The 27,716-nt window shown below is 57.1% G+C and overlaps 1 protein-coding gene across 1 annotated transcript in view; it reads left to right on the top strand.

Annotated features, from left to right (window-relative positions):
• Nucleotides 1–27,716, top strand: part of LOC141047949 (microtubule-actin cross-linking factor 1, isoforms 6/7-like) — a 277,881-nt gene continuing 250,165 nt past the window's right edge. The window contains exon 1 of the mRNA XM_073543327.1: nucleotides 1–27,347. The gene's annotated coding sequence lies outside the window, so the exon portion shown is untranslated. The remainder of the gene's footprint in view (nucleotides 27,348–27,716) is intronic.

The following is a 27,716-nucleotide window of genomic DNA, read 5'->3' as shown; positions in this document are numbered from 1 at the left end:
GGCTTCTCACACTGCACAGGCGTCATGCGGCTTCTCACACTGCACAGGGGTCATGCGGCTTCTCACACTGCACAGGAGTCATGCGGCTTCTCACACTGCACAGGGGTCATGTGGCTTCTCACACTGCACAGGGGTCATGCGGCTTCTCACACTGCACAGGGGTCATGCGGCTTCTCACACTGCACAGGGGTCATGCGGCTTCCCACACTGCACAGGAGTCATGTGGCTTCTTACACTGCACAGGAATTATGCGGCTTCTCACACTGCACAGGGGTAATGCGGCTTCTCACACTGCACAGGGGTCAGGCGGTTTCTCACACTGCACAGAAGTCATGCGGCTTCTCACACTGCACAGGGGTAATCCGACTTCTCACACTGCACAGGGGTCATGCGGCTTCTCACACTGCACAGAAGTCATGCTGCTTCTCACACTGCACTGCAGTCATGCGGCTTCTCACACTGCACTGCAGTCATGCGGCTTCTCACACTACACAGGGGTCATGCGGCTTCTAACACTGCACAAGGGTCATGCGGCTTCACACACTGCACGGGAGTAATGCGGCTTCTCACGCTGCAGTCATGTGGCTTCTCACACTGCACAGGAGTCATGCGGCTTCTCATATTGCACAGGAGTCATGCGGCTTCTCACACTGCACAGGAGTCATGCGGCTTCTCACACTGCACAGGAGTCATGCGGCTTCTCACACTGCACAGAAGTCATGCGGCTTCTCACACTGCACAGGCATCATGCGGCTTCTCACACTGCACAGGGGTCATGCGGCTTCTCACACTGCACAGGAGTCATGCGGCTTCTCACACTGCACAGGAGTCATGCGGCTTCTCAAACTGCACAGGTGTCATGCGACTTCTCACACTGCACAGGAGTCATGCGGCTTCTCACACTGCACAGGAGTCATGCGGCTTCTCACACTGCACTGCAGTCATGCGACATCCCACACTGCACAGGAGTCATGTGGCTTCTCACACTGCACAAGAGTCATGCGGATTCTCACACTGCACAGGAGTCATGCGGCTTCTCACACTGCACAGGAGTCATGCGGCTTCTCAAACTGCACAGGAGTCATGCGGCTTCTCACACTGCACAGGAGTTATGCGGCTTCTCACACTGCAGTCATGTGGCTTCTCACACTGCACAGGAGTCATGCGGCTTCTCAAACTGCACAGGAGTCATGCGACTTCTCACACTGCACAGGAGTCATGCGGCTTCTCACACTGCACAGAAGTCATGCGGATTCTCACACTGCACAGGAGTCATGCAGCTTCTCACACTGCACAGGAGTCATGCGGCTTCTCACACTGAACAGAAGTCATGCGGCTTCTCACACTGCACAGGCGTCATGCGGCTTCTCACACTGCACAGGGGTCATGCGGCTTCTCACACTGCACAGGAGTCATGCGGCTTCTCACACTGCACAGGGGTCATGCGGCTTCTCACACTGCACAGGGGTCATGCGGCTTCTCACACTGCACAGGGGTCATGCGGCTTCTCACACTGCACAGGGGTCATGCGGCTTCCCACACTGCACAGGAGTCATGCGGCTTCTTACTCTGCACAGGAATTATGCGGCTTCTCACACTGCACAGGGGTAATGCGGCTTCTCACACTGCACATGGGTCAGGCGGTTTCTCACACTGCACAGAAGTCATGCGGCTTCTCACACTGCACAGGGGTAATCCGACTTCTCACACTGCACAGGGGTCATGCGGCTTCTCACACTGCACAGAAGTCATGCTGCTTCTCACACTGCACTGCAGTCATGCGGCTTCTCACACTGCACTGCAGTCATGCGGCTTCTCACACTACACAGGGGTCATGCGGCTTCTAACACTGCACAGGGACTAAGCGGCTTCTCACTGCACAGGGGTCATGCGGCTTCTCACACTGCCCAGGGGTCATGCGGCTTCTCACACTGCGCAGGGGTCATGCGGCTTCTCACACTACGCAGGGGTCATGCGGCTTCTCACACGGCACAGGGGTCATGCGGCTTCTCACACTACACAGGGGTCATGCGGCTTCTCACACGGCACAGGAGTCATGCGGCTTCTCACATTGCACAGGGGTCATGCGGCTTCTCACACTGCACTGCAGTCATGCGACATCTCACACTGCACAGGAGTCATGCGGCTTCTCACACTGCACAGAAGTCATGCGGATTCTCACACTGCACTGCAGTCATGCGGCTTCTCACACTGCACACGAGTCATGTGGCTTCTCACAGTGCACAGGAGTCATGCGGCTTCTCACACTGCACAGAAGTCATGCGGCTTCTCACACTGCACAGGCGTCATGCGGCTTCTCACACTGCACAGGGGTCATGTGGCTTCTCACACTGCACAGGAATCATGCGGCTTCTCACACTGCACAGGGGTCATGCGGCTTCTCACACTGCACAGGCGTCATGCGGCTTCTCACTCTGCACAGGGGGTCATGCGGCTTCTCACACTGCACAGGGGTCATGCGGCTTCCCACACTGCACAGGAGTCATGCGGCTTCTTACACTGCACATGAATCATGCGGCTTCTCACACTGCATAGGGGTCATGCGGCTTCTCACACTGCACAGGGGTCAGGCGGTTTCTCACACTGCACAGAAGTCATGCGGCTTCTCACACTGCACAGGGGTCATCCGACTTCTCACACTGCACAGGAGTCATGCGGCTTCTCACACTGCACGGGAGTCATGCGGCTTCTCACACTGCACGGGAGTCATGCGGCTTCTCACACTGCAGTCATGCGGCTTCTCACACTGCACATGGGTCATACGGCTTCTCACACTGCACAGGGGTCATACGGCTTCTCACACTGCACAGGAGTCATGCTCCTTCTCACACTGCACAGGGGTCATGCGTCTTCTCACATTGCACAGGAGTCATGCGGCTTCTCACACTGCACAGGGGTCATGCGGCTTCTCACACTGCACAGGAGTCATGCGGCTTCTCACACTGCACAGGAGTTATGCGGCTTCTCACACTGCATGGGAGTCTTGCGACTTCTCACACTGCACAGGGGTCATTTGGCTTCTCACACTGTACAGGGGTCATGCGGCTTCTCACACTGCACGGGAGTTATGCGGCTTCTCACACTGCATGGGAGTCATGCGGCTTCTCACACTGCAGTCATGCGGCTTCTCACACTGCACAGGGGTCATGCGGCTTCTCACACTGCACAGGGGTTATACGGCTTCTCACACTGCACAGGGGTCATGCGGCTTCTCACACTACACAGGGATCATGCGGCTTCTCACACTGCACAGGGGTCATGCGGCTTCTCACACTGCACAGGGGTCATGCGGCTTCTCACACTGCACGGGAGTCAAGCGGCTTCTCACACTGCACGGGAGTCATGCAGCTTCTCACACTGCACGGGAGTCTTGCGACTTCTCACACTGCACAGGGGTCATGCGGCTTCTCACACTGCACAGGGGTCATGCGGCTTCTCACACTGGACAGGGGTCATGCGGCTTCTCACACTGCACAGGAGTCATGCGGCTTCTCACACTGCACAGGAGTCATGCGGCTTCTCACACTGCACGGGAGTCATGCGGCTTCTCACACTGCAGTCATGCGGCTTCTCACACTGCACAGGGGTCATGCGGCTTCTGACACTGCATAGGGGTCATACGGCTTCTCACACTGCACAGGGGTCATGAGGCTTCTCACACTGCAAAGGGGTCATGCGGCTTCTCACACTGCACAAGGGTCATGCGGCTTCTCACACTGCACAGGGGTCATGCGGCTTCTCACACTGCACAGGGGTCATGCGGCATCTAACACTGCACAGGGATCATGCGGCTTCTCACACTGCTCAGGAGTCATGCGGCTTCTCACACTGCACAGGGGTCATGCGGATTCTCACACTGCAGTCATGCAGCTTCTCACACTGCACAGGGGTCATGCGGCTTCCCACACTGCACAGGGGTCATACGGCTTCTCACAATGCACAGGGGTCATGCGGCTTCTCACACTGCACAGGGGTCATGCGGCTTCTCACACTGCACAGGGGTCATGCGGCTTCACACACTGCACAGGGGTCATGCGGCTTCTCACACTGCACAGGGGTCATGCGGCTTCTCACACTGCACAGGGGTCATGCGGCTTCTCACACTGCACAGGGGTCACGCGGCTTCTCACACTGCACAGGGGTCACGCGGCTTCTCACACTGCACAGGAGTCACGCGGTTTCTCACACTACAGTCATGCGGCTTCTCACACTGCACTGCAGTCATGCGACATCCCACACTGCACAGGAGTCATGTGTCTTCTCACACTGGACAAGAGTCATGCGGATTCTTACACTGCACAGGAGTCATGCGGCTTCTCACACTGCACAGGGGTCATGCGGCTTCTCACACTGCACAGGGGTCATGCGGCTTCTCACACTGCACAGGGGTCATGCGGCTTCTCACACTGCACAGGGGTCATGCGGCTTCTCACACTGCACGGGAGTCAAGCGGCTTCTCACACTGCACGGGAGTCATGCGGCTTCTCACACTGCACGGGAGTCATGCGACTTCTCACACTGCACAGGGGTCATGCGGCTTTTCACACTGCACAGGGGTCATGCGGCTTCTCACACTGGACAGGGGTCATGCGGCTTCTCACACTGCACAGGGGTCATGCGGCTTCTCACACTGCACATGAGTCATGCGGCTTCTCACACTGCACGGGAGTCATGTGGCTTCTCACACTGCAGTCATGCGGCTTCTCACACTGCACAGGGGTCATGCGGCTTCTCACACTGCACAGGGGTCATGCGGCTTCTCACACTGCACAAGGGTCATGCTGCTTCTCACACTGCACAGGGGTCATGCGGCTTCTCACACTGCACAGTGGTCATGCGGCATCTAACACTGCACAGGGATCATGCGGCTTCTCACACTGCTCAGGAGTCATGCGGCTTCTCACACTGCACAGGGGTCATGCGGCTTCTCACACTGCAGTCATGCAGCTTCTCACACTGCACAGGGGTCATACGGCTTCTCACACTGCACAGGGGTCATACGGCTTCTCACAATGCACAGGGGTCATTCGTCTTCTCACACTGCACAGGGGTCATGCGGCTTCTCACACTGCACAGGGGTCATGCGGCTTCACACACTGCACAGGGGTCATGCGGCTTCTCACTTCACAGGGGTCATGTGGCTTCTCACACTGCACAGGGGTCACGCGGCTTCTCACACTGCACAGGAGTCACGCGGTTTCTCACTCTACAGTCATGCGGCTTCTCACACTGCACTGCAGTCATGCGACATCCCACACTGCACAGGAGTCATGTGGCTTCTCACACTGCACAAGAGTCATGCGGATTCTTACACTGCACAGGAGTCATGCGGCTTCTCACACTGCACTGGAGTCATGCGGCTTCTCACACTGCACAGGAGTCATGCGGCTTCTCACACTGCACAGGAGTTATGCGGCTTCTGACACTGCGGAGTCATGCGGCTTCTGACACTGCATAGCTCACACTGCACAGGGGTCATGCGGCTTCTCACTCTTCACAGGAGTCATGTGTCTTCTCACACTGCACAGGAGACATGCGGCTTCTCACACTGCACAGAAGTCATGCGGATTCTCACACTGCACTGCAGTCATGCGACATCTCACACTGCACAGGAGTCATGCGGCTTCTCACACTGCACAGAAGTCATGCGGATTCTCACACTGCACTGCAGTCATGCGGCTTCTCACAATGCACAGGCGTCATGCGGCTTCTCACACTGCACAGGGGTCATGCGGCTTCTCACACTGCACAGGAGTCATGCGGCTTCTCACACTGCACATGGGTCATGCGGCTTCTCACACTGCACAGGGGTCATGCGGCTTCTCACACTGCACAGGGGTCATGCGGCTTCTCACACTGCACATGGGTCATGCGACTTCCCACACTGCACAGGGGTCATGCGGCTTCTCACACTGCACAGGGGTCATGCGGCTTCTCACACTGCACAGTGGTCATGCGGCTTCTCACACTGCACAGGGGTCATGCGGCTTCCCACACTGCACAGGGGTCATGCGGCTTCCCACACTGCACAGGGGTCATGCGACTTCTCACACTGCACAGGAGTCAGGCGGTTTGTCACACTGCACAGAAGTCATGTGGCTTCTCACACTGCACAGGGGTCATCTGGCTTCTCACACTGCACAGGGGTCATGCGGCTTCTCACACTGCACAGGAGTCATGCGGCTTCTCACACTGCACAGAAGTCATGCTGCTTCTCACACTGCACTGCAGTCATGCGGATTCTCACACTGCACTGCAGTCATGCGGTTTCTCACACTGCACAGGGGTCATGCGGCTTCTCACACTGCACAGGGGTCATGCGGCTTCTCACACTGCACAGGTTGTCATGCGGCTTCTCACACTTCACAGGGGTCATGCGGCTTCTCACACTGCACATGGGTCATGCGACTTCCCACACTGCACAGGGGTCATGCGGCTTCTCACACTGCACAGGGGTCATGCGGCTTCTCACACTGCACAGTGGTCATGCGGCTTCTCACACTGCACAGGGGTCATGCGGCTTCCCACACTGCACAGGGGTCATGCGGCTTCCCACACTGCACAGGGGTCATGCGACTTCTCACACTGCACAGGAGTCAGGCGGTTTGTCACACTGCACAGAAGTCATGTGGCTTCTCACACTGCACAGGGGTCATCTGGCTTCTCACACTGCACAGGGGTCATGCGGCTTCTCACACTGCACAGGAGTCATGCGGCTTCTCACACTGCACAGAAGTCATGCTGCTTCTCACACTGCACTGCAGTCATGCGGATTCTCACACTGCACTGCAGTCATGCGGTTTCTCACACTGCACAGGGGTCATGCGGCTTCTCACACTGCACAGGGGTCATGCGGCTTCTCACACTGCACAGGGGTCATGCGGCTTCTCACACTTCACAGGGGTCATGCGGCTTCTCACACTGCACAGGGGTCATGCGGCTTCTAACACTGCACAGGGGTCATGAGGCTTCTCACACTGCACAGGGGTCATGCAGCTTCTCACACTGCACAGGGGTCATGCGGCTTCTCACACTGCACGGCAGTCATGCGGCTTCTCACACTGCAGTCATGTGGCTTCTCACACTGCACATGGGTCATACGGCTTCTCACACTGCACAGGGGTCATACGGCTTCTCACACTGCACAGGAGTCATGCGGCTTCTCACACTGCACAGTGGTCATGCGGCTTCTCACACTGCACAGGAGTCATGCGGCTTCTCACACTGCACAGGAGTCATGCGGCTTCTCACATTGCACGGGAGTCTTGAGACTTCTCACACTGCACAGGGGTCATGCGGCTTCTCACACTGCACAGGGGTCATGCGGCTTCTCACACTGCACGGGAGTCATGCGGCTTCTCACACTGCAGTCATGCGACTTCTCACACTGCACAGGGGTCATGCGGCTTCTCACACTGCACAGGGGTCATACGGCTTCTCACACTACACAGGGGTCATGCGGCTTCTCACACTGAACAGGGGTCATGCGGCTTCTCACACTGCACAGGGGTCATGCGGCTTCTCACACTGCACAGGGGTCATGCGGCTTCTCACACTGCACAGGGGTCATGCGGCTTCTCACACTGCACAGGGGTCATACGGCTTCTCACACTGCACAGGAGTCATGCGGCTTCTCACACTGCACGGGAGTCATGCGGCTTCTCACACTGCAGTCATGCGGCTTCTCACACTGCACAGGGCTCATGCGGCTTCTCACACTGCACAGGGGTCATACGGCTTCTCACACTGCCCAGGGGTCATGCGGCTTCTCACACTGCACAGGTGTCATGCGGCTTCTCACACTGCACAGAGGTCATGCGGCTTCTCACACTGCACAGGGGTCATGCGGCTTCTCACACTGCTAAGGAGTCATGCGGCTTCTCACACTGCACAGGGGTCATGCGGCTTCTCGCACTGCACAGGAGTCATGCGGCTTCTCACACTGCACGGGAGTCATGCGGCTTCTCATACTGCAGTCATGCGGCTTCTCACACTGCACAGGGGTCACGCGGCTTCTCACACCGCACAGGGGTCATACGGCTTCTCACACTGCACAGGGGTCATGCGGCTTCTCACACTGCTCAGGGGTCATGCGGCTTCTCACACTGCACAGGGGTCATGCGGCTTCTCACACTGCACAGGAGTCATGCGGCTTCTCACACTGCACAGGGGTCATGCGGCTTCTCACACTGCACGGGAGTCATGCGGCTTCTCACACTGCAGTCATGCAGCTTCTCACACTGCACAGGGGTCATGCGGCTTTTTACACTGCACAGGGATCATGCGGCTTCTCACACTGCAGAGGAGTCATGCGGCATTTCACACTGCACAGGGGTCATGCGGCTTCTCACACTGCACAGGGGTCATGCGGCTTCTCACACTGCACAGGGGTCATGCGGCTTCTCACACTGCACAGGGGTCATGCGGCTTCTCACACTGCACTGGGGTCATGCGGCTTCTCACACTGCACAGGGGTCATGCGGCTTCTCACACTGCACAGGGGTCATGCGGCTTCTCACACTGCACGGGAATCATGCGGCTTCTCACACTGCAGTCATGCGGCTTCTCACACTGCACATGGGTCATACGTCTTCTCACACTGCACAGGGGTCATACGGCTTCTCACACTGCAAAGGTGTCATGCGGCTTCTCACACTGCACAGGGGTGATGCGGCTTCTCACACTGCACGGGAGTCATGCGTCTTCTCACACTGCAGTCATGTGGCTTCTCACACTGCACATGGGTCATACGGCTTCTCACACTGCAAAGGAGTCATGCGGCTTCTCACACTGCACAGGGGTCATGCGGCTTCTCACACTGCACAGGAGTCATGTGGCTTCTCACACTGCAGTCATGCGGCTTCTCACACTGCACAGGGGTCATGCGGCTTCTCACATTGCACAGGGGTCATATGGCTTCTCACACTGCACAGGGGTCATGCGGCTTCTCACACTGCACAGGGGTCATGCGGCTTCTCACACTGCACAGGGGTCATGCGGCTTCTCACACTTCACAGGGGTCATGCGGCTTCTCACACTGCACAGGGGTCATGCGGCTTCTCACACTGCACAGGGGTCATACGGCTTCTCACACTGCACAGGAGTCATGCGGCTTCTCACACTGCACAGGAGTCATTCGGCTTCTCACACTGCATGGGAGTCATGGTGCGTCTCACACTGCAGTCATGCGGCTTCTCACACTGCACATGGGTCATACGGCTTCTCACACTGCACAGGGGTTATACGGCTTCTCACACTGCAAAGGAGTCATGTGGCTTCTCACACTGCACAGGGGTCATGCGGCTTCTCACACTGCACAGGAGTCATGCGGCTTCTCACACTGCACAGGGGTCATGCGGCTTCTCACACTGCACAGGAGTCATGCGGCTTCTCACACTGCACAGGAGTCATGCGGCTTCTCACACTACACGGGAGTCTTGCGACTTCTCACACTGCACAGGGTTCATGCGGCTTCTCACACTGCACAGGGGTCATGCGGCTTCTCACACTGCACAGGGGTCATGCGGCTTCTCCCACTGCACAGGGGTCATGCGGCTTCTCACACTGCACAGGGGTCATGCGGCTTCTCACACTGCACAGGGGTCATGCGGCTTCTCACACTGCACGGGAGTCATGCGGCTTCTCACACTGCAGTCATGCGGCTTCTCACACTGCACAGGGGTCATGCGGCTTCTCACACTGCACAGGGGTCATACGGCTTCTCACACTGCACAGGGGTCATACGGCTTCTCACACTGCACAGGGGTCATGCGGCTTCTCACAGTGCACAGGGGTCATGCGGCATTTCACACTGCACAGGGTTCATGCGGCTTCTCACACTGCACAGGGGTCATGCGGCTTCTCACACTGCACTTGGGTCATGCGGCTTCTCACACTGCATAGGAGTCATGCGGCTTCTCACACTGCACAGGAGTCATGCGGCTTCTCACACTGCAGTCATGCGGCTTCTCACACTGCACAGGGGTCATGCGGCTTCTCACACTGCACAGGGGTCATACGGCTTCTCACACTGCACAGGGGTCATACGGCTTCTCACACTGCACAGGGGTCATGCGGCTTCTCACAGTGCACAGGGGTCATGCGGCATTTCACACTGCACAGGGTTCATGCGGCTTCTCACACTGCACAGGGGTCATGCGGCTTCTCACACTGCACTTGGGTCATGCGGCTTCTCACACTGCATAGGAGTCATGCGGCTTCTCACACTGCAAGGAGTCATGCGGCTTCTCACACTGCACGGGAGTCATGCGGCTTCTCACACTGCACGGGAGTCATGCGGCTATGCGGCTTCTCACACTGCAGTCATGCGGCTTCTCACACTGCATAGAAGTCATGCGGCTTCTCACACTGCACAGGGGTCATGCGGCTTCTCACAATGCACGGGAGTCATGCGGCTTCTCACACTGCACGGGAGTCATGCGGCTATGCGGCTTCTCACACTGCAGTCATGCGGCTTCTCACACTGCACAGGAGTCATACGGCTTCTCACACTGCACAGGAGTCATGCGGCTTCTCACACTGCACAGGGGTCATGCGGCTTCTCACACTGCACAGGGGTCATGCGGCTTCTCACACTGCACAGGGGTCATACGGCTTCTCACACTGCACAGGGGTCATGCGGCTTCTCACACTGCACAGGAGTCATGCGGCTTCTCACACTGCACAGGAGTTATGCGGCTTCTGACACTGCGGAGTCATGCGGCTTCTGACACTGCATAGCTCACACTGCACAGGGGTCATGCGGCTTCTCACTCTTCACAGGAGTCATGTGTCTTCTCACACTGCACAGGAGACATGCGGCTTCTCACACTGCACAGAAGTCATGCGGATTCTCACACTGCACTGCAGTCATGCGACATCTCACACTGCACAGGAGTCATGCGGCTTCTCACACTGCACAGAAGTCATGCGGATTCTCACACTGCACTGCAGTCATGCGGCTTCTCACAATGCACAGGCGTCATGCGGCTTCTCACACTGCACAGGGGTCATGCGGCTTCTCACACTGCACAGGAGTCATGCGGCTTCTCACACTGCACATGGGTCATGCGGCTTCTCACACTGCACAGGGGTCATGCGGCTTCTCACACTGCACAGGGGTCATGCGGCTTCTCACACTGCACATGGGTCATGCGACTTCCCACACTGCACAGGGGTCATGCGGCTTCTCACACTGCACAGGGGTCATGCGGCTTCTCACACTGCACAGTGGTCATGCGGCTTCTCACACTGCACAGGGGTCATGCGGCTTCCCACACTGCACAGGGGTCATGCGGCTTCCCACACTGCACAGGGGTCATGCGACTTCTCACACTGCACAGGAGTCAGGCGGTTTGTCACACTGCACAGAAGTCATGTGGCTTCTCACACTGCACAGGGGTCATCTGGCTTCTCACACTGCACAGGGGTCATGCGGCTTCTCACACTGCACAGGAGTCATGCGGCTTCTCACACTGCACAGAAGTCATGCTGCTTCTCACACTGCACTGCAGTCATGCGGATTCTCACACTGCACTGCAGTCATGCGGTTTCTCACACTGCACAGGGGTCATGCGGCTTCTCACACTGCACAGGGGTCATGCGGCTTCTCACACTGCACAGGTTGTCATGCGGCTTCTCACACTTCACAGGGGTCATGCGGCTTCTCACACTGCACATGGGTCATGCGACTTCCCACACTGCACAGGGGTCATGCGGCTTCTCACACTGCACAGGGGTCATGCGGCTTCTCACACTGCACAGTGGTCATGCGGCTTCTCACACTGCACAGGGGTCATGCGGCTTCCCACACTGCACAGGGGTCATGCGGCTTCCCACACTGCACAGGGGTCATGCGACTTCTCACACTGCACAGGAGTCAGGCGGTTTGTCACACTGCACAGAAGTCATGTGGCTTCTCACACTGCACAGGGGTCATCTGGCTTCTCACACTGCACAGGGGTCATGCGGCTTCTCACACTGCACAGGAGTCATGCGGCTTCTCACACTGCACAGAAGTCATGCTGCTTCTCACACTGCACTGCAGTCATGCGGATTCTCACACTGCACTGCAGTCATGCGGTTTCTCACACTGCACAGGGGTCATGCGGCTTCTCACACTGCACAGGGGTCATGCGGCTTCTCACACTGCACAGGGGTCATGCGGCTTCTCACACTTCACAGGGGTCATGCGGCTTCTCACACTGCACAGGGGTCATGCGGCTTCTAACACTGCACAGGGGTCATGAGGCTTCTCACACTGCACAGGGGTCATGCAGCTTCTCACACTGCACAGGGGTCATGCGGCTTCTCACACTGCACGGCAGTCATGCGGCTTCTCACACTGCAGTCATGTGGCTTCTCACACTGCACATGGGTCATACGGCTTCTCACACTGCACAGGGGTCATACGGCTTCTCACACTGCACAGGAGTCATGCGGCTTCTCACACTGCACAGTGGTCATGCGGCTTCTCACACTGCACAGGAGTCATGCGGCTTCTCACACTGCACAGGAGTCATGCGGCTTCTCACATTGCACGGGAGTCTTGAGACTTCTCACACTGCACAGGGGTCATGCGGCTTCTCACACTGCACAGGGGTCATGCGGCTTCTCACACTGCACGGGAGTCATGCGGCTTCTCACACTGCAGTCATGCGGCTTCTCACACTGCACAGGGGTCATGCGGCTTCTCACACTGCACAGGGGTCATACGGCTTCTCACACTACACAGGGGTCATGCGGCTTCTCACACTGAACAGGGGTCATGCGGCTTCTCACACTGCACAGGGGTCATGCGGCTTCTCACACTGCACAGGGGTCATGCGGCTTCTCACACTGCACAGGGGTCATGCGGCTTCTCACACTGCACAGGGGTCATACGGCTTCTCACACTGCACAGGAGTCATGCGGCTTCTCACACTGCACGGGAGTCATGCGGCTTCTCACACTGCAGTCATGCGGCTTCTCACACTGCACAGGGCTCATGCGGCTTCTCACACTGCACAGGGGTCATGCGGCTTCTCACACTGCCCAGGGGTCATGCGGCTTCTCACACTGCACAGGTGTCATGCGGCTTCTCACACTGCACAGAGGTCATGCGGCTTCTCACACTGCACAGGGGTCATGCGGCTTCTCACACTGCTAAGGAGTCATGCGGCTTCTCACACTGCACAGGGGTCATGCGGCTTCTCGCACTGCACAGGAGTCATGCGGCTTCTCACACTGCACGGGAGTCATGCGGCTTCTCATACTGCAGTCATGCGGCTTCTCACACTGCACAGGGGTCACGCGGCTTCTCACACCGCACAGGGGTCATACGGCTTCTCACACCGCACAGGGGTCATGTGGCTTCTCACACTGCACAGGGGTCAAGCGGCTTCTCACACTGCACAAGGGTCATGCGGCTTCTCACACTGCACAGGGGTCTTGCGGCTTCTCACACTGCACAGGGGTCATGCGGCATCTCACACTGCACAGGGGTCATGCGGCTTCTCACACTGCTCAGGGGTCATGCGGCTTCTCACACTGCACAGGGGTCATGCGGCTTCTCACACTGCACAGGAGTCATGCGGCTTCTCACACTGCACAGGGGTCATGTGGCTTCTCACACTGCACGGGAGTCATGCGGCTTCTCACACTGCAGTCATGCAGCTTCTCACACTGCACAGGGGTCATGCGGCTTTTTACACTGCACAGGGATCATGCGGCTTCTCACACTGCAGAGGAGTCATGCGGCATTTCACACTGCACAGGGGTCATGCGGCTTCTCACACTGCACAGGGGTCATGCGGCTTCTCACACTGCACAGGGGTCATGCGGCTTCTCACACTGCACAGGGGTCATGCGGCTTCTCACACTGCACTGGGGTCATGCGGCTTCTCACACTGCACAGGGGTCATGCGGCTTCTCACACTGCACAGGGGTCATGCGGCTTCTCACACTGCACGGGAATCATGCGGCTTCTCACACTGCAGTCATGCGGCTTCTCACACTGCACATGGGTCATACGTCTTCTCACACTGCACAGGGGTCATACGGCTTCTCACACTGCAAAGGTGTCATGCGGCTTCTCACACTGCACAGGGGTGATGCGGCTTCTCACACTGCACGGGAGTCATGCGTCTTCTCACACTGCAGTCATGTGGCTTCTCACACTGCACATGGGTCATACGGCTTCTCACACTGCAAAGGAGTCATGCGGCTTCTCACACTGCACAGGGGTCATGCGGCTTCTCACACTGCACAGGAGTCATGTGGCTTCTCACACTGCAGTCATGCGGCTTCTCACACTGCACAGGGGTCATGCGGCTTCTCACATTGCACAGGGGTCATATGGCTTCTCACACTGCACAGGGGTCATGCGGCTTCTCACACTGCACAGGGGTCATGCGGCTTCTCACACTGCACAGGGGTCATGCGGCTTCTCACACTTCACAGGGGTCATGCGGCTTCTCACACTGCACAGGGGTCATGCGGCTTCTCACACTGCACAGGGGTCATACGGCTTCTCACACTGCACAGGAGTCATGCGGCTTCTCACACTGCACAGGAGTCATTCGGCTTCTCACACTGCATGGGAGTCATGGTGCGTCTCACACTGCAGTCATGCGGCTTCTCACACTGCACATGGGTCATACGGCTTCTCACACTGCACAGGGGTTATACGGCTTCTCACACTGCAAAGGAGTCATGTGGCTTCTCACACTGCACAGGGGTCATGCGGCTTCTCACACTGCACAGGAGTCATGCGGCTTCTCACACTGCACAGGGGTCATGCGGCTTCTCACACTGCACAGGAGTCATGCGGCTTCTCACACTGCACAGGAGTCATGCGGCTTCTCACACTACACGGGAGTCTTGCGACTTCTCACACTGCACAGGGTTCATGCGGCTTCTCACACTGCACAGGGGTCATGCGGCTTCTCACACTGCACAGGGGTCATGCGGCTTCTCCCACTGCACAGGGGTCATGCGGCTTCTCACACTGCACAGGGGTCATGCGGCTTCTCACACTGCACAGGGGTCATGCGGCTTCTCACACTGCACGGGAGTCATGCGGCTTCTCACACTGCAGTCATGCGGCTTCTCACACTGCACAGGGGTCATGCGGCTTCTCACACTGCACAGGGGTCATACGGCTTCTCACACTGCACAGGGGTCATACGGCTTCTCACACTGCACAGGGGTCATGCGGCTTCTCACAGTGCACAGGGGTCATGCGGCATTTCACACTGCACAGGGTTCATGCGGCTTCTCACACTGCACAGGGGTCATGCGGCTTCTCACACTGCACTTGGGTCATGCGGCTTCTCACACTGCATAGGAGTCATGCGGCTTCTCACACTGCACAGGAGTCATGCGGCTTCTCACACTGCAGTCATGCGGCTTCTCACACTGCACAGGGGTCATGCGGCTTCTCACACTGCACAGGGGTCATACGGCTTCTCACACTGCACAGGGGTCATACGGCTTCTCACACTGCACAGGGGTCATGCGGCTTCTCACAGTGCACAGGGGTCATGCGGCATTTCACACTGCACAGGGTTCATGCGGCTTCTCACACTGCACAGGGGTCATGCGGCTTCTCACACTGCACTTGGGTCATGCGGCTTCTCACACTGCATAGGAGTCATGCGGCTTCTCACACTGCAAGGAGTCATGCGGCTTCTCACACTGCACGGGAGTCATGCGGCTTCTCACACTGCACGGGAGTCATGCGGCTATGCGGCTTCTCACACTGCAGTCATGCGGCTTCTCACACTGCATAGAAGTCATGCGGCTTCTCACACTGCACAGGGGTCATGCGGCTTCTCACAATGCACGGGAGTCATGCGGCTTCTCACACTGCACGGGAGTCATGCGGCTATGCGGCTTCTCACACTGCAGTCATGCGGCTTCTCACACTGCACAGGAGTCATACGGCTTCTCACACTGCACAGGAGTCATGCGGCTTCTCACACTGCACAGGGGTCATGCGGCTTCTCACACTGCACAGGGGTCATGCGGCTTCTCACACTGCACAGGGGTCATACGGCTTCTCACACTGCACAGGGGTCATGCGGCTTCTCACACTGCACAGGGGTCATGCGGCTTCTCACACTGCCGAGTGATTGGGATGGTATCACACAGGAGAGGCTTAGCTACAGCGGCACCTGATGCGTCACTTCCCGGTATAGGGCTCCTCATTAATGAGGCTGGCTCCTGGATCTCATTAAGGGGTGACCCTTCCCTCACCCCCGGCTCTGGCCCTTCTCCTCTCCCCGGATGGAGGGTCAGTGGACAATGGCGGAGGTGGCCTGATTGTGGCCGGATAAAGGCTCCTGTCATGCGTCGCTAATGGCCGAAATCATCTCCCAGTGACCGCACATTGTGTGCAGAGCCCCAGAGATGGATGGGGCTGCTCAGTGCCTGGGGCCTCCGAAACCTTGTGCCACCCCAACCATTGTCCACTGATACAATGTAACAAAGCTCGGCTGTGGGACCGGTGACTGCATGCTATTACTCGCTGTTATCAGCCATTACTGGGGGAGGCTGTGTGATCATGGAGAGCAATGGTGGGTATGTCACTAGGGTGATTGTACACCCCCATCGCTCCATGGATGGTAGCGCTGCTCCTTTGGGGGATGCCAGCATTAGATAATGGACGGATCTCAGCTTCTCCGCCCTCCTGATGTGGGTACGGGGTGTCAGTGGCCGGTGTGATGATGGGGGTTATACACTGGATTCTATTGTAGTCTGATGAATCCTAGTACAGCCCGGCCTTCGCACAGTGGTGTCTCCAGGGTTGTGTCCACGGCGTGGCTGGAGGAGTGAGGGGACAGGAGTATTACAAGCAGTGTCAGTAAGAAGTCAGGGGGAAGCCGAGGTCAAATATCAGGAGTGGTCCCAGAGTCAACGGGGTCACAGCCGGTCAGAATCGGGGCGACACGCTGCAACGTCTGGGAATGTCCGGCACAAAGACGGGCGCTATACAGGGAGCTGAGTGCACCTGCTGGGCAGCACACGGCCGTCACATTAACTGGTGACCGTCCATTGTCTTATCAGTATCTGGCAACCATCCGTCACCTCCATCATCAGTATCTAGTGACCTCCGTCCCCTCCATCATCAGTATCTGGTGACCCCCTTCACCTCCATCATCAGTATCTGGTGACCCCCGTCACCTCCATCATCAGTATCTAGTGACCTCCGTCCCCTCCATCATCAGTATCTGGTGACCCCCGTCACCTCCATCATCAGTATCTGGTGACCCCCGTCCCCTCCATCATCGGTATCTGGTGACCCCAGTCTCCTCCATCATCGGTATCTGGTGACCCCCGTCCCCTCCATCATCGGTATCTGGTGACCCCCGTCCCCTCCATCATCAGTATCTGGTGACCTCCGTCCCCTCCATCATCAGTATCTGGTGACCCCCTTCACCTCCATCATCAGTATCTGGTGACCCCCGTCACCTCCATCATCAGTATCTAGTGACCTCCGTCCCCTCCATCATCAGTATCTGGTGACCCCCGTCCCCTCCATCATCGGTATCTGGTGACCCCAGTCTCCTCCATCATCAGTATCTGGTGACCCCCGTCTCCTCCATCATCAGTATCTGGTGACCCCCCGTCCCCTCCATCAGTATCTGGTGACCCCCGTCCCCTCCATAAGTATCTGGTGACCCCCGTCCCCTCCATCAGTATCTGGTGACCCCCGTCCCCTCCATCATCAGTATCTGGTGACCCCCGTCCCCACCATCATCAGTATCTGGTGACCACCGTCCCCTCCATCATCAGTATCTGGTGACCCCGTCCCCTCCATCAGTATCTGGTGACCCCCGTCTCCTCCATCATCAGTATGTGGTGATCCTCGTCCCCTCCATCATCAGTATCTGGTGACCCCCGTCCCCTCCATCATCAGTATCTGGTGACCCCCGTCCCCTCCATCATCAGTATCTGGTGACCACCGTCCCCTCCATCATCAGTATCTGGTGACCCCCGTCCCCTCCATCATCAGTATCTGGTGACCCCTGTCCCCTCCATCATCAGTATATGGTGACCTCCGTCCTCTCCATCATCAGTATCTGGTGACCCCCGTCCCCTCCATCATCAGTATCTGGTGACCTCCATCCCCTCCATCATCAGTATCTGGTGACCTCCGTCCCCTCCATCATCAGTATCTGGTGACCACTCGTCACCTCCATCATCAGTATCTGGTGACCCCCGTCTCCTCCATCATCAGTATCTGGTGACCCCCGTCCCCTCCATCATCAGTATCTGGTGACCTCCGTCCCCTCCATCATCAGTTTCTGGTGACCTCCGTCCCCTCCATCATCAGTATCTGGTGACCCCCGTCCCCTCCATCATCAGTATCTGGTGACCGCCCGTCCCCTCCATCATCAGTATCTGGTGACCTCCGTCCCCTCCATCATCAGTATCTGGTGACCTCCGTCCCCTCCATCATCAGTATCTGGTGACCACTCGTCAACTCCATCATCAGTATCTGGTGACCCCCGTCCCCTCCATCATCAGTATCTGGTGACCTCCGTCCCCTCCATCATCAGTATCTGGTGACCTCCGTCCCCTCCATCATCAGTATCTGGTGACCACCCGTCACCTCCATCATCAGTATCTGGTGACCTCCGTCCTCTCCATCATCAGTATCTGGTGACCCCCGTCCCCTCCATCATCAGTATCTGGTGACCCCCGTCTCCTCCATCATCAGTATCTGGTGACCCCCGTCCCCTCCATCAGTATCTGGTGACCCCCGTCCCCTCCATAAGTATCTGGTGACCCCCGTCCCCTCCATCAGTATCTGGTGACCCCCGTCCCCTCCATCATCAGTATCTGGTGACCCCCGTCCCCACCATCATCAGTATCTGGTGACCACCGTCCCCTCCATCATCAGTATCTGGTGACCCCGTCCCCTCCATCAGTATCTGGTGACCCCCGTCTCCTCCATCATCAGTATGTGGTGATCCTCGTCCCCTCCATCATCAGTATCTGGTGACCCCCGTCCCCTCCATCATCAGTATCTGGTGACCCCCGTCCCCTCCATCATCAGTATCTGGTGACCACCGTCCCCTCCATCATCAGTATCTGGTGACCCCCGTCCCCTCCATCATCAGTATCTGGTGACCCCTGTCCCCTCCATCATCAGTATATGGTGACCTCCGTCCTCTCCATCATCAGTATCTGGTGACCCCCGTCCCCTCCATCATCAGTATCTGGTGACCTCCATCCCCTCCATCATCAGTATCTGGTGACCTCCGTCCCCTCCATCATCAGTATCTGGTGACCACTCGTCACCTCCATCATCAGTATCTGGTGACCCCCGTCTCCTCCATCATCAGTATCTGGTGACCCCCGTCCCCTCCATCATCAGTATCTGGTGACCTCCGTCCCCTCCATCATCAGTTTCTGGTGACCTCCGTCCCCTCCATCATCAGTATCTGGTGACCCCCGTCCCCTCCATCATCAGTATCTGGTGACCGCCCGTCCCCTCCATCATCAGTATCTGGTGACCTCCGTCCCCTCCATCATCAGTATCTGGTGACCTCCGTCCCCTCCATCATCAGTATCTGGTGACCACTCGTCAACTCCATCATCAGTATCTGGTGACCCCCGTCCCCTCCATCATCAGTATCTGGTGACCTCCGTCCCCTCCATCATCAGTATCTGGTGACCTCCGTCCCCTCCATCATCAGTATCTGGTGACCACCCGTCACCTCCATCATCAGTATCTGGTGACCTCCGTCCTCTCCATCATCAGTATCTGGTGACCCCCGTCCCCTCCATCATCAGTATCTGGTGACCCCCATCCCCTTCCTCATCAGCATCTGGTGACCCCCGTCCCCTCCATCATCAGTATCTGGTGACCCCAGTCCCCTCCATCATCAGTATCTGGTGTCCCCCATCCCCTCCATCATCAGTATCTGGTGACCCCCGTCTCCTCCATCATCAGTATCTGGTGACCGCCCGTCACCTCCATCATCAGTATCTGATGACCCCCGTATCCCCATCACTGGTTATGGAGCATTTCCCCCAGATCTCCCTGTATGAGGCTTGTGCGGATCCTTCTTGTGATCCCAGACAGAAGGGATGATGTGAGGTCAGGGCTCCGGGGCCGGTTCACCCCTCCGGGGCTTCGGGGCCGGTTCACCCCTCCGGGGCTTCGGGGCCGGTTCACCCCCTCCAGGGCTCCTCATTATCAGTGACACTGGCTGGATGTTGGGGGTTGTCGTCCGGCTGCAGAATGAATCCGGTGCCTCCTGATGGTCCTACGTGATGGAGAAGAGTCTCCGCGATTTCTCTTCATCCTTCGCATTGTGTCCATTGATCATGATCTATTAACCCTTGTGTGTCTGCCGTGCTCTATGTAGGATTGGGTGTGATGATGGCATTGTGCCGCTGGTCTGGAGAGTGCAGGTTTCCCACATGACACGGGGTACATGGACACTGAGGGTCCCGCACCCTCCCCCTCCTCTTTACACAATAAGGTGCTGGGTTTAACCCCTGTTTTGCCAGCGCTGTCCCAGGTTGTCAAGGAGACTCAGAGGGGTCTAAGAAGTATGGGGTCCGGGGAGGAGGGCGATAGATGTGAATAACATCTCCGCAGAGCACAACCCCCCATCTCCTTGTTTCCGGATAATGAGAGCAAGGAAGCAGTCTGTGACATTAACCCCCAGCGCCCCACGCCCGCACCCAGCGCCACCGTCTCTACTCCCCTGTGTAATAGGTGACGGCGCGAGACCCCTGACACCCACAGCCTCCACCGCGCCTTTACCACACACATCGCCGTGTAGTCAGACATGGCCGTCTCCTCTTTGTTATCCTGAGTTTCTACCATATATAACTGATCCCGGACTGCGCCAGGCAGCGATGGCGGCGGATACAGGTGTGCGGCTCCTCCGGGCGTCCATATCCTGGTTTTCTCCCTTAATTCTGTGTCCCGGCGGTGCGCACCGCCCCATCCACCATAGTGCGGCCCCTCCGGGCGTCCGTGTCCTGCGCACGTTACTGTCACGCACGCAGCACTTTGTGCCATACGTTTCTGTAATATTTGCGTTTTCTGCCCTTATTCCTTCGTCCTGGCGGTGCGCACTGCCCCATCCACCATAGTGCGGCCCCTTCGGGCGTCCGTGTCCTGCGCACGTTACTGTCACGCACGCAGCGCTTTGTTCCATACGTTTCTGGAATATTTGCGATTTCTCCCCTTATTCTTGCGTCTCGGCGGTGCGCACCGCCCCATCCACCATAGTGCGGCCCCTCTGGGCGTCCGTGTCCTGCGCACATTACTTTCACGCACGCAGCGCTTTGTTCCATACGCTTCTGGAATATTTGCGTTTTCTGCCCTTATTCCTGCGTCCCGGCGGTGCGCACCGCCACATCCACCATAGTGCGGCCCCACCGGGCCTCCGTGTCCTGCGCACATTACTGTCACGCACGCAGCGCTTTGTTTCATATGTTTCTGGAATATTTGGTTTTCTCCCCTTATTCCTGTGTCCCGGCGGTGCGCACCGCCCCATCCACCATAGTGCGGCCCCTCCGGGCGTCCGTGTCCTGCGCACATTACTGTCACGCGTGTAGCGCTTTGTTCCATACGTTTCTGGAATATTTGGTTTTCTCCCCTTATTCCTGTGTCCCGGCGGTGCGCACCGCCCCATCCACCATAGTGCGCTCCTCCGGGCGTCCGTGTCCTGCGCACATTACTGTCACGCACGCAGTGCTTCGTTCCATACGTTTCTGGAATATTTGGTTTTCTCCCCTTATTCCTGCATCCCGGCGGTGCGCACCGCCCCATCCACCATAGTGCGGCCCCTCCGGGCGTCCGTGTCCTGCGCACATTACTGTCACGCACGCAGCGCTTTGTTCCATACGTTTCTGGAATATTTGGTTTTCTCCCCTTATTCCTGTGTCCCGGCGGTGCGTACCGCCCCATCCACCATAGTGCGGCCCCTCCGGGCGTCCGTGTGCTGTGCACGTTACTGTCACGCACGCAGCGCTTTTTTCCATACGTTTCTGGAATATTTGGTTTTCTCCCCTTATTCCTGTGTCCCGGCGGTGCGCACCGCCCCATCCACCATAGTGCGGCCCCTCCGGGCGTCCATGTGCTGTGCACGTTACTGTCACGCACGCAGCGCTTTGTTCCATACGTTTCTGGAATATGTGGTTTTCTCCCCTTATTCCTGTGTCCCGGCGGTGCGCACCACCTCATCCACCATAGTGCGGCCCCTCCGGGCGTCCGTGTCCTGCGCACATTACTGTCACGCACGCAGCGCTTTGTTCCATACGTTTCTGGAATATTTGGTTTTCTCCCGTTATTCCTGCGTCCCGGCGGTGCGCACCGCCCCATCCACCATAGTGCGGCCCCTCCAGGGCGTCCGTGTCCTGCGCACATTACTGTCACGCACGCAGCGCTTTGTTTCATACGTTTCTGTAATATTTGGTTTTCTCCACTTATTCCTGTGTCCCGGCGGGGCGCACCACCCCATCCATCATAGTGCGGCCCCTCCAGGGCGTCCGTGTCCTGCGCACATTATTGTCACGCACGCAGCGCTTTGTTCCATACGTTTCTGTAATATTTGGTTTTGTCCACTTATTCCTGCGTCCCGGCCGTGCGCACCACCCCATCCACCATAGTGCGGCCCCTTCGGGCGTCCGTGTGCTGCGCACGTTGCTGTCACGCACGCAGCGCTTTGTTCCATACGTTTCTGGAATATTTGGTTTTCTCCCCTTATTCCTGTGTCCCGGCGGTGCGCACCACCCCATCCACCATAGTGCGGCCCCTCTGGGCGTCCGTGTCCTGCGCACATTACTGTCACGCGTGTAGCGCTTTGTTCCATACGTTTCTTGAATATTTGGTTTTCTCCCCTTATTCCTGTGTCCCGGCGGTGCGCACCACCCCATCCACCATAGTGCGGCTCCTCCGGGCGTCCGTGTCCTGCGCACATTACTGTCACGCATGTAGCGCTTTGTTCCATACGTTTCTGGAATATTTGGTTTTCTTCACTTATTACTGGGTCCCGGCGGTGCGTACCGCCCCATCCACCGTAGTGTGGCTCCTGCGCGCGTCCGTGTGTAGGTAAGGCGTAGAGATGAGAGAGATAGACCAACAGGGATGGGGGGTGACCCGCTTCTTGCTGCTGACAGACACGAGACTGAGACAGAGGTTGTATTCAACAGGTCCTTTTTTATTGGCCGCCTCTCTCACGACCACCGCAATTCACCACAGGAATCTCACACTTCTTTTGTACACAGACCCGGGTATCTTCACTTCTTTTTATCGTCGTGGCGTCCTTTGTGGCTCTTCTCACTGTGGCTGCCCTAGGCCCATCCACCACAGCGCTTCACCATTCCAAGTACGCCGTCCGCTTGGTACCCCCAGGCCGTCTACGTCTGCGGCTACTGTCCTGTGGGCCACCCCCTGTGACCGCCTCAACTGTCAGTCCTCTCTGGAGCCTTTCTACCGTCTCTCTCTCTACAGCAGAAACTCCTTACTAGTGAGCTCCCCTGGCTGACTGGACCTTCCAGAACCTTCCCTCAACCTCTTATACTCCCAGTCCTGGTAGCTCCGCCCATTATCACCTGACAGTTTCTTTGACCAATGGCAGTTACACAGTCACACTCCTACACTCCCCACTGCCCTCTAATGGTCAAACTACAACACAGCACCCCTTTCTCTTTATCTCAGCGCTTTTGTACCTACACTGCGCTACCCCTCTGCCTCTTACTACAGGCAGATCTGTCCGTCAGTTCAATCTCCCTACACTTCTTCCTTTGTCCATTGTCGTCCTCGACAATCTTGTCCTATCCTCCTAGTGGTACGTGGTACTGGGGGCCTGACTCAATGACCACTGTTTGTCTACATTCTTCCTGTCTCGTCATCCTGCCAACTTAATTACATCATGGTCGGCACACTCCACGTACCCGGGACCTGTTGAACACAAATTTTTTTATAACACTTCAACATGTCAAATTTACTACACATCTTACAACTTTTACTACAATACGTATTTATCAGAACAATTTTTTTTTTTACTTTTACTTTTTTTTTTTTTTAGCAAAACATTATATACTCTAAAACATTAAACATTGGAGGACAGGGGTGCTCCCCTTTCCTTTAAGTAGGACACTCCCTTTAGGCATCCCCTCCGCACCAAGAGTAGGGCATTCTACCCCGAGGGGACACGGAACAGTCCCCTAGTTGTGCAACGGTGCACTGCAGTCCGGCAGTCCAATGTAATAGGTGCTCCGGGCGACCTCCTGGCGGCCGATGTTTCACCAAAACAGGAGACTCCACTGCCGTAGAGTCTCTGGGATGCCTGTAGTATCCCTGGACCTCGAGTGTCCCTGATGCTCGAGACCCAGGAGTCCTTGTCTCTTTATGGAGGCTTGTACCCCTCAGGGTAGGCGATGACGGACACCGCATAGTAGCTACGGGGGCAATATTCTTTGTAATAGGAGACTAAGTCTCCCTCCCGCGGAACACGGCCGTGCTTAATTGAGGCCACGTTCAGATAAATTTTGTAGCCGGTGGTGTCTCGAATAAAGCCGTAGCCCTTGCCAGTATCCATGTACACCAGCCGCCCGTATGACCGAGGAGTAGACATGGTGGCCTCCCCTTTTTCATGGAGCAGCGCCCACACCTCCCGTTCCTTGGCCTTCTTTTTCTCAATGATCTCTGCAACCCAAGCAGAGGGTCCGGTATAGGCCGCAGAGTCCGGTGGGTGGGTTGCAACGAGCGTGGAGCAGAGGCGGTCGCGGGTGCTGGTAAGTAGGCCGCGGTGACCTGCGGCAGGCCCAAATTGACAGCAGGCTCTGATGAATAGGCCGCGGCCGGAAGACAGATCACGGCAGGGGCAGCCGCAGGTTGATTCCGCACCGGTGCCGCTGGGTGGGGTAGATCGGGATGGTTATCAAGAGCCGTGAAGTCATCCAGGGCCGTAGTCACTGAAGAGCGGGAGGTCAGCTGGGGAGGTCGAGGGCAGGCGAAATTGTTTTGTGCACTGGGCACTGGGTATGGGGGCGGATTCTGCTTGCAATGCCGCTGGCTGGGCCAGGGGAACGCTTACCTTCCCCAGCGTCGTGGCTCCCAGCAGGCTTTCCCGCAGCTCCTCCAATAGCTATGGATCTTCACCCTGCCGTCCAGCAGTGCCAGCCTCCAGGCCCGATGGCTCCGCGGAAAGAACTTGTGTAACTTCTTGCAACGCTTGTTGCAACAGGGTACGGGGTGTCGAGAATGGCTCCCAGGGGCAGGTCTCCCGATGGGTTTCATCCTCTTGACGCCATTTCCACTCCAGGCATCCGAGGCCACGGCTGCTGCAGCGTCGCATCTCGCCCGAGTTTCCGAAGCACAATGGCGCCCAGCAGCTGCACCCAGTCTCTTCACCTGGGCCACTCCCACTCGTGGGTGGGGTGTTGGTCGGCCTCTCCACCGATTTTCCAAAGTCCAGCATGGGAGGGCGACTGTCTCCTGATGTAGACCGCTCCCCCCCAGGGGCGGATGCGATATAGTCCTAGATTGTCGAATACGGCTGTCAACTACTGTGTCTCTTCCTGACGCTGAAATGGCACAGCCATTTTGACAGAACACTCTTCTGCTCCGGTTTCACTTATTGACAGCCAGAAATCCGAAGCACAGTCCCAAATTGTAATCCACAGGGAAAATAATTTTCTTCACCCCGTACAGCTTGGGGTCCTTTGGTATTTGATGGCAGGCTTGCCGCTGAAGGTGTTGTATTTGCGGCAATTATCCTGCCGACTACGCCAAATGTAGGTAAGGCGGAGAGATGAGAGAGAGAGACCAACAGGGATGGGGGGTGACCCGCTTCTTGCCGCCGACAGACACGAGACTGAGACAGAGGTTGTATTCAACAGGTCCGTTTTTATTGGCCGCCTCTCTCACGACCACCGCAATTCACCACAGGAATCTCACACTTCATTTGTACACAGACCTGGGTACCTTCACTTCTTCTTTTTATCGTCGTGGCGTTCTTCGTGGCTCTTCTCACTGTGGCTGCCCTACTACCATCCACCACAGCGCGTCACCATTCCAAGTACGCCGTCTGCTTGGTACCCCCAGACCGTCTACGTCTGCGGCTACTGTCCTGTGGGCCACCCCCTGTGACCGCCTCAACTGTCAGTCCTCTCTGGAGCCTTTCTACCGTCTCTCTCTCTACAGCAGAACCTCCTTACTAGTGAGCTCCCCTGGCTGACTGGACCTTCCAGAACCTTCCCTCAACCTCTTATACTCCCAGTCCTGGTAGCTCCGCCCATTATCACCTGACAGTTTCTTTGACCAATGGCAGTTACACAGTCACACTCCTACACTCCCCACTGCCCTCTAATGGTCAAACTACAACACGGCACCCCTTTCTCTATCTCAGCGCTTTTGTACCTACACTGCGCTAACCCTCTGCCTCTTACTACAGGCAGATCTGTCCGTCAGTTCAATCTCCTTACACGTGTGCTGCGCACATTACTGTCACGCACGCAGCCCTTTGTTCCATACGTTTCTGGAATATTTTGTTTTCTCCACTTATTCCTGCGCTCCGACCCATCCACCATAGTGCGACTCCTCCGGGCGTCCGTGTCCTGGTTTTCTCCACTTATTCCGGCGGTGTGCTCCGCCCCACCCACCGTAGTGCGTCCATTGGCGGTTGCTACAATCTAATGTCTCCGGGTCACGTGACACAATCGCATTATTACGATCCTCGGCCAATGACGTTCACCGGACAATTCGCCATAAACTGATCACGGACGCAAAGAAACGATTTGTTCTTTGTCGTCGTGGCGGATGGTTGGCGGATATTGGACGGAGCGCGCGTCAGGTGCCGCGGCGTCCTGTGACTGCACACACTGCAGAACATGCTCTGCGATGGACAGCTGACTGAGTGATTAACCCCCCATGGTCATGACCTGGCCGTACCTATAAGTATGTGCCCCCCTGCCTGGCCTCAAGAGCTTACAGCTTGTGTCCTCACAGATCCCCTCCTCCTCTGCTGCCATCACTCCAGCAGAGTAGAATAAAGGGCTGCAGAACAATGCGGAGCCCGCGCGTTTCACACACATAAACTTTGTCTGGGAAGTGAGGAGGAGAAGAAGCTGCCGACTCCCGGGGCGCTGATTCGCATAAGGACCCGGATTTTACCCCCCGACCATGCTGCAGAAATGGGGCGATGCCCCCCTCATGGCTGGCATTGTGCTGGCGGCTCGTGGGTCGCGTCTTTTGGGATGATGACGATCCGGCCGCAGCCTCGGAGAGGAGCAGGTGCATTGTTTGGAGGTTGGAGACCCTAGTCGGCGGCTTCACAGAGAGGAGGAGATCTGCGCCCCAAAACCTGCAGGTGAGTGCTACTGTGTGCATGCTGCCATGTCCTGATAATGAGCGGCCGCTCTGCTCCTCTGTGCGCACAATATAACAAAGGGGCCATGCCCGGTGCCACGTGTACCCCAATGCGGTACGCCTCCAGCAGCTCCGCCAGCACACATGTATGGTGCCACATGTTTCATGCCTCCGCACACAGGGGGCGCCACTCCCACCTGACACCTCCACACCGCAGCCCGACGCCATGTGCACCTGACGCCACAGACACCACATTCTGGTGCCGGGCTGGCAGGAGACGTGACCTGTAGGAGCCGCTGTCACTGACCCCTCATTAATGGCTGCATCCATCCCACCAGAACAGTCACCATGAACGTACAGACGCTCACCA

The sequence above is a fragment of the Dendrobates tinctorius genome, unplaced genomic scaffold, assembly GCF_039654945.1.
Source record: "Dendrobates tinctorius isolate UK_male_01 unplaced genomic scaffold, ASM3965494v1 ptg000130l, whole genome shotgun sequence".
NCBI classification, from domain to species: domain Eukaryota; kingdom Metazoa; phylum Chordata; class Amphibia; order Anura; family Dendrobatidae; genus Dendrobates; species Dendrobates tinctorius.
This window is presented reverse-complemented; position numbering and strand designations above follow the sequence as displayed.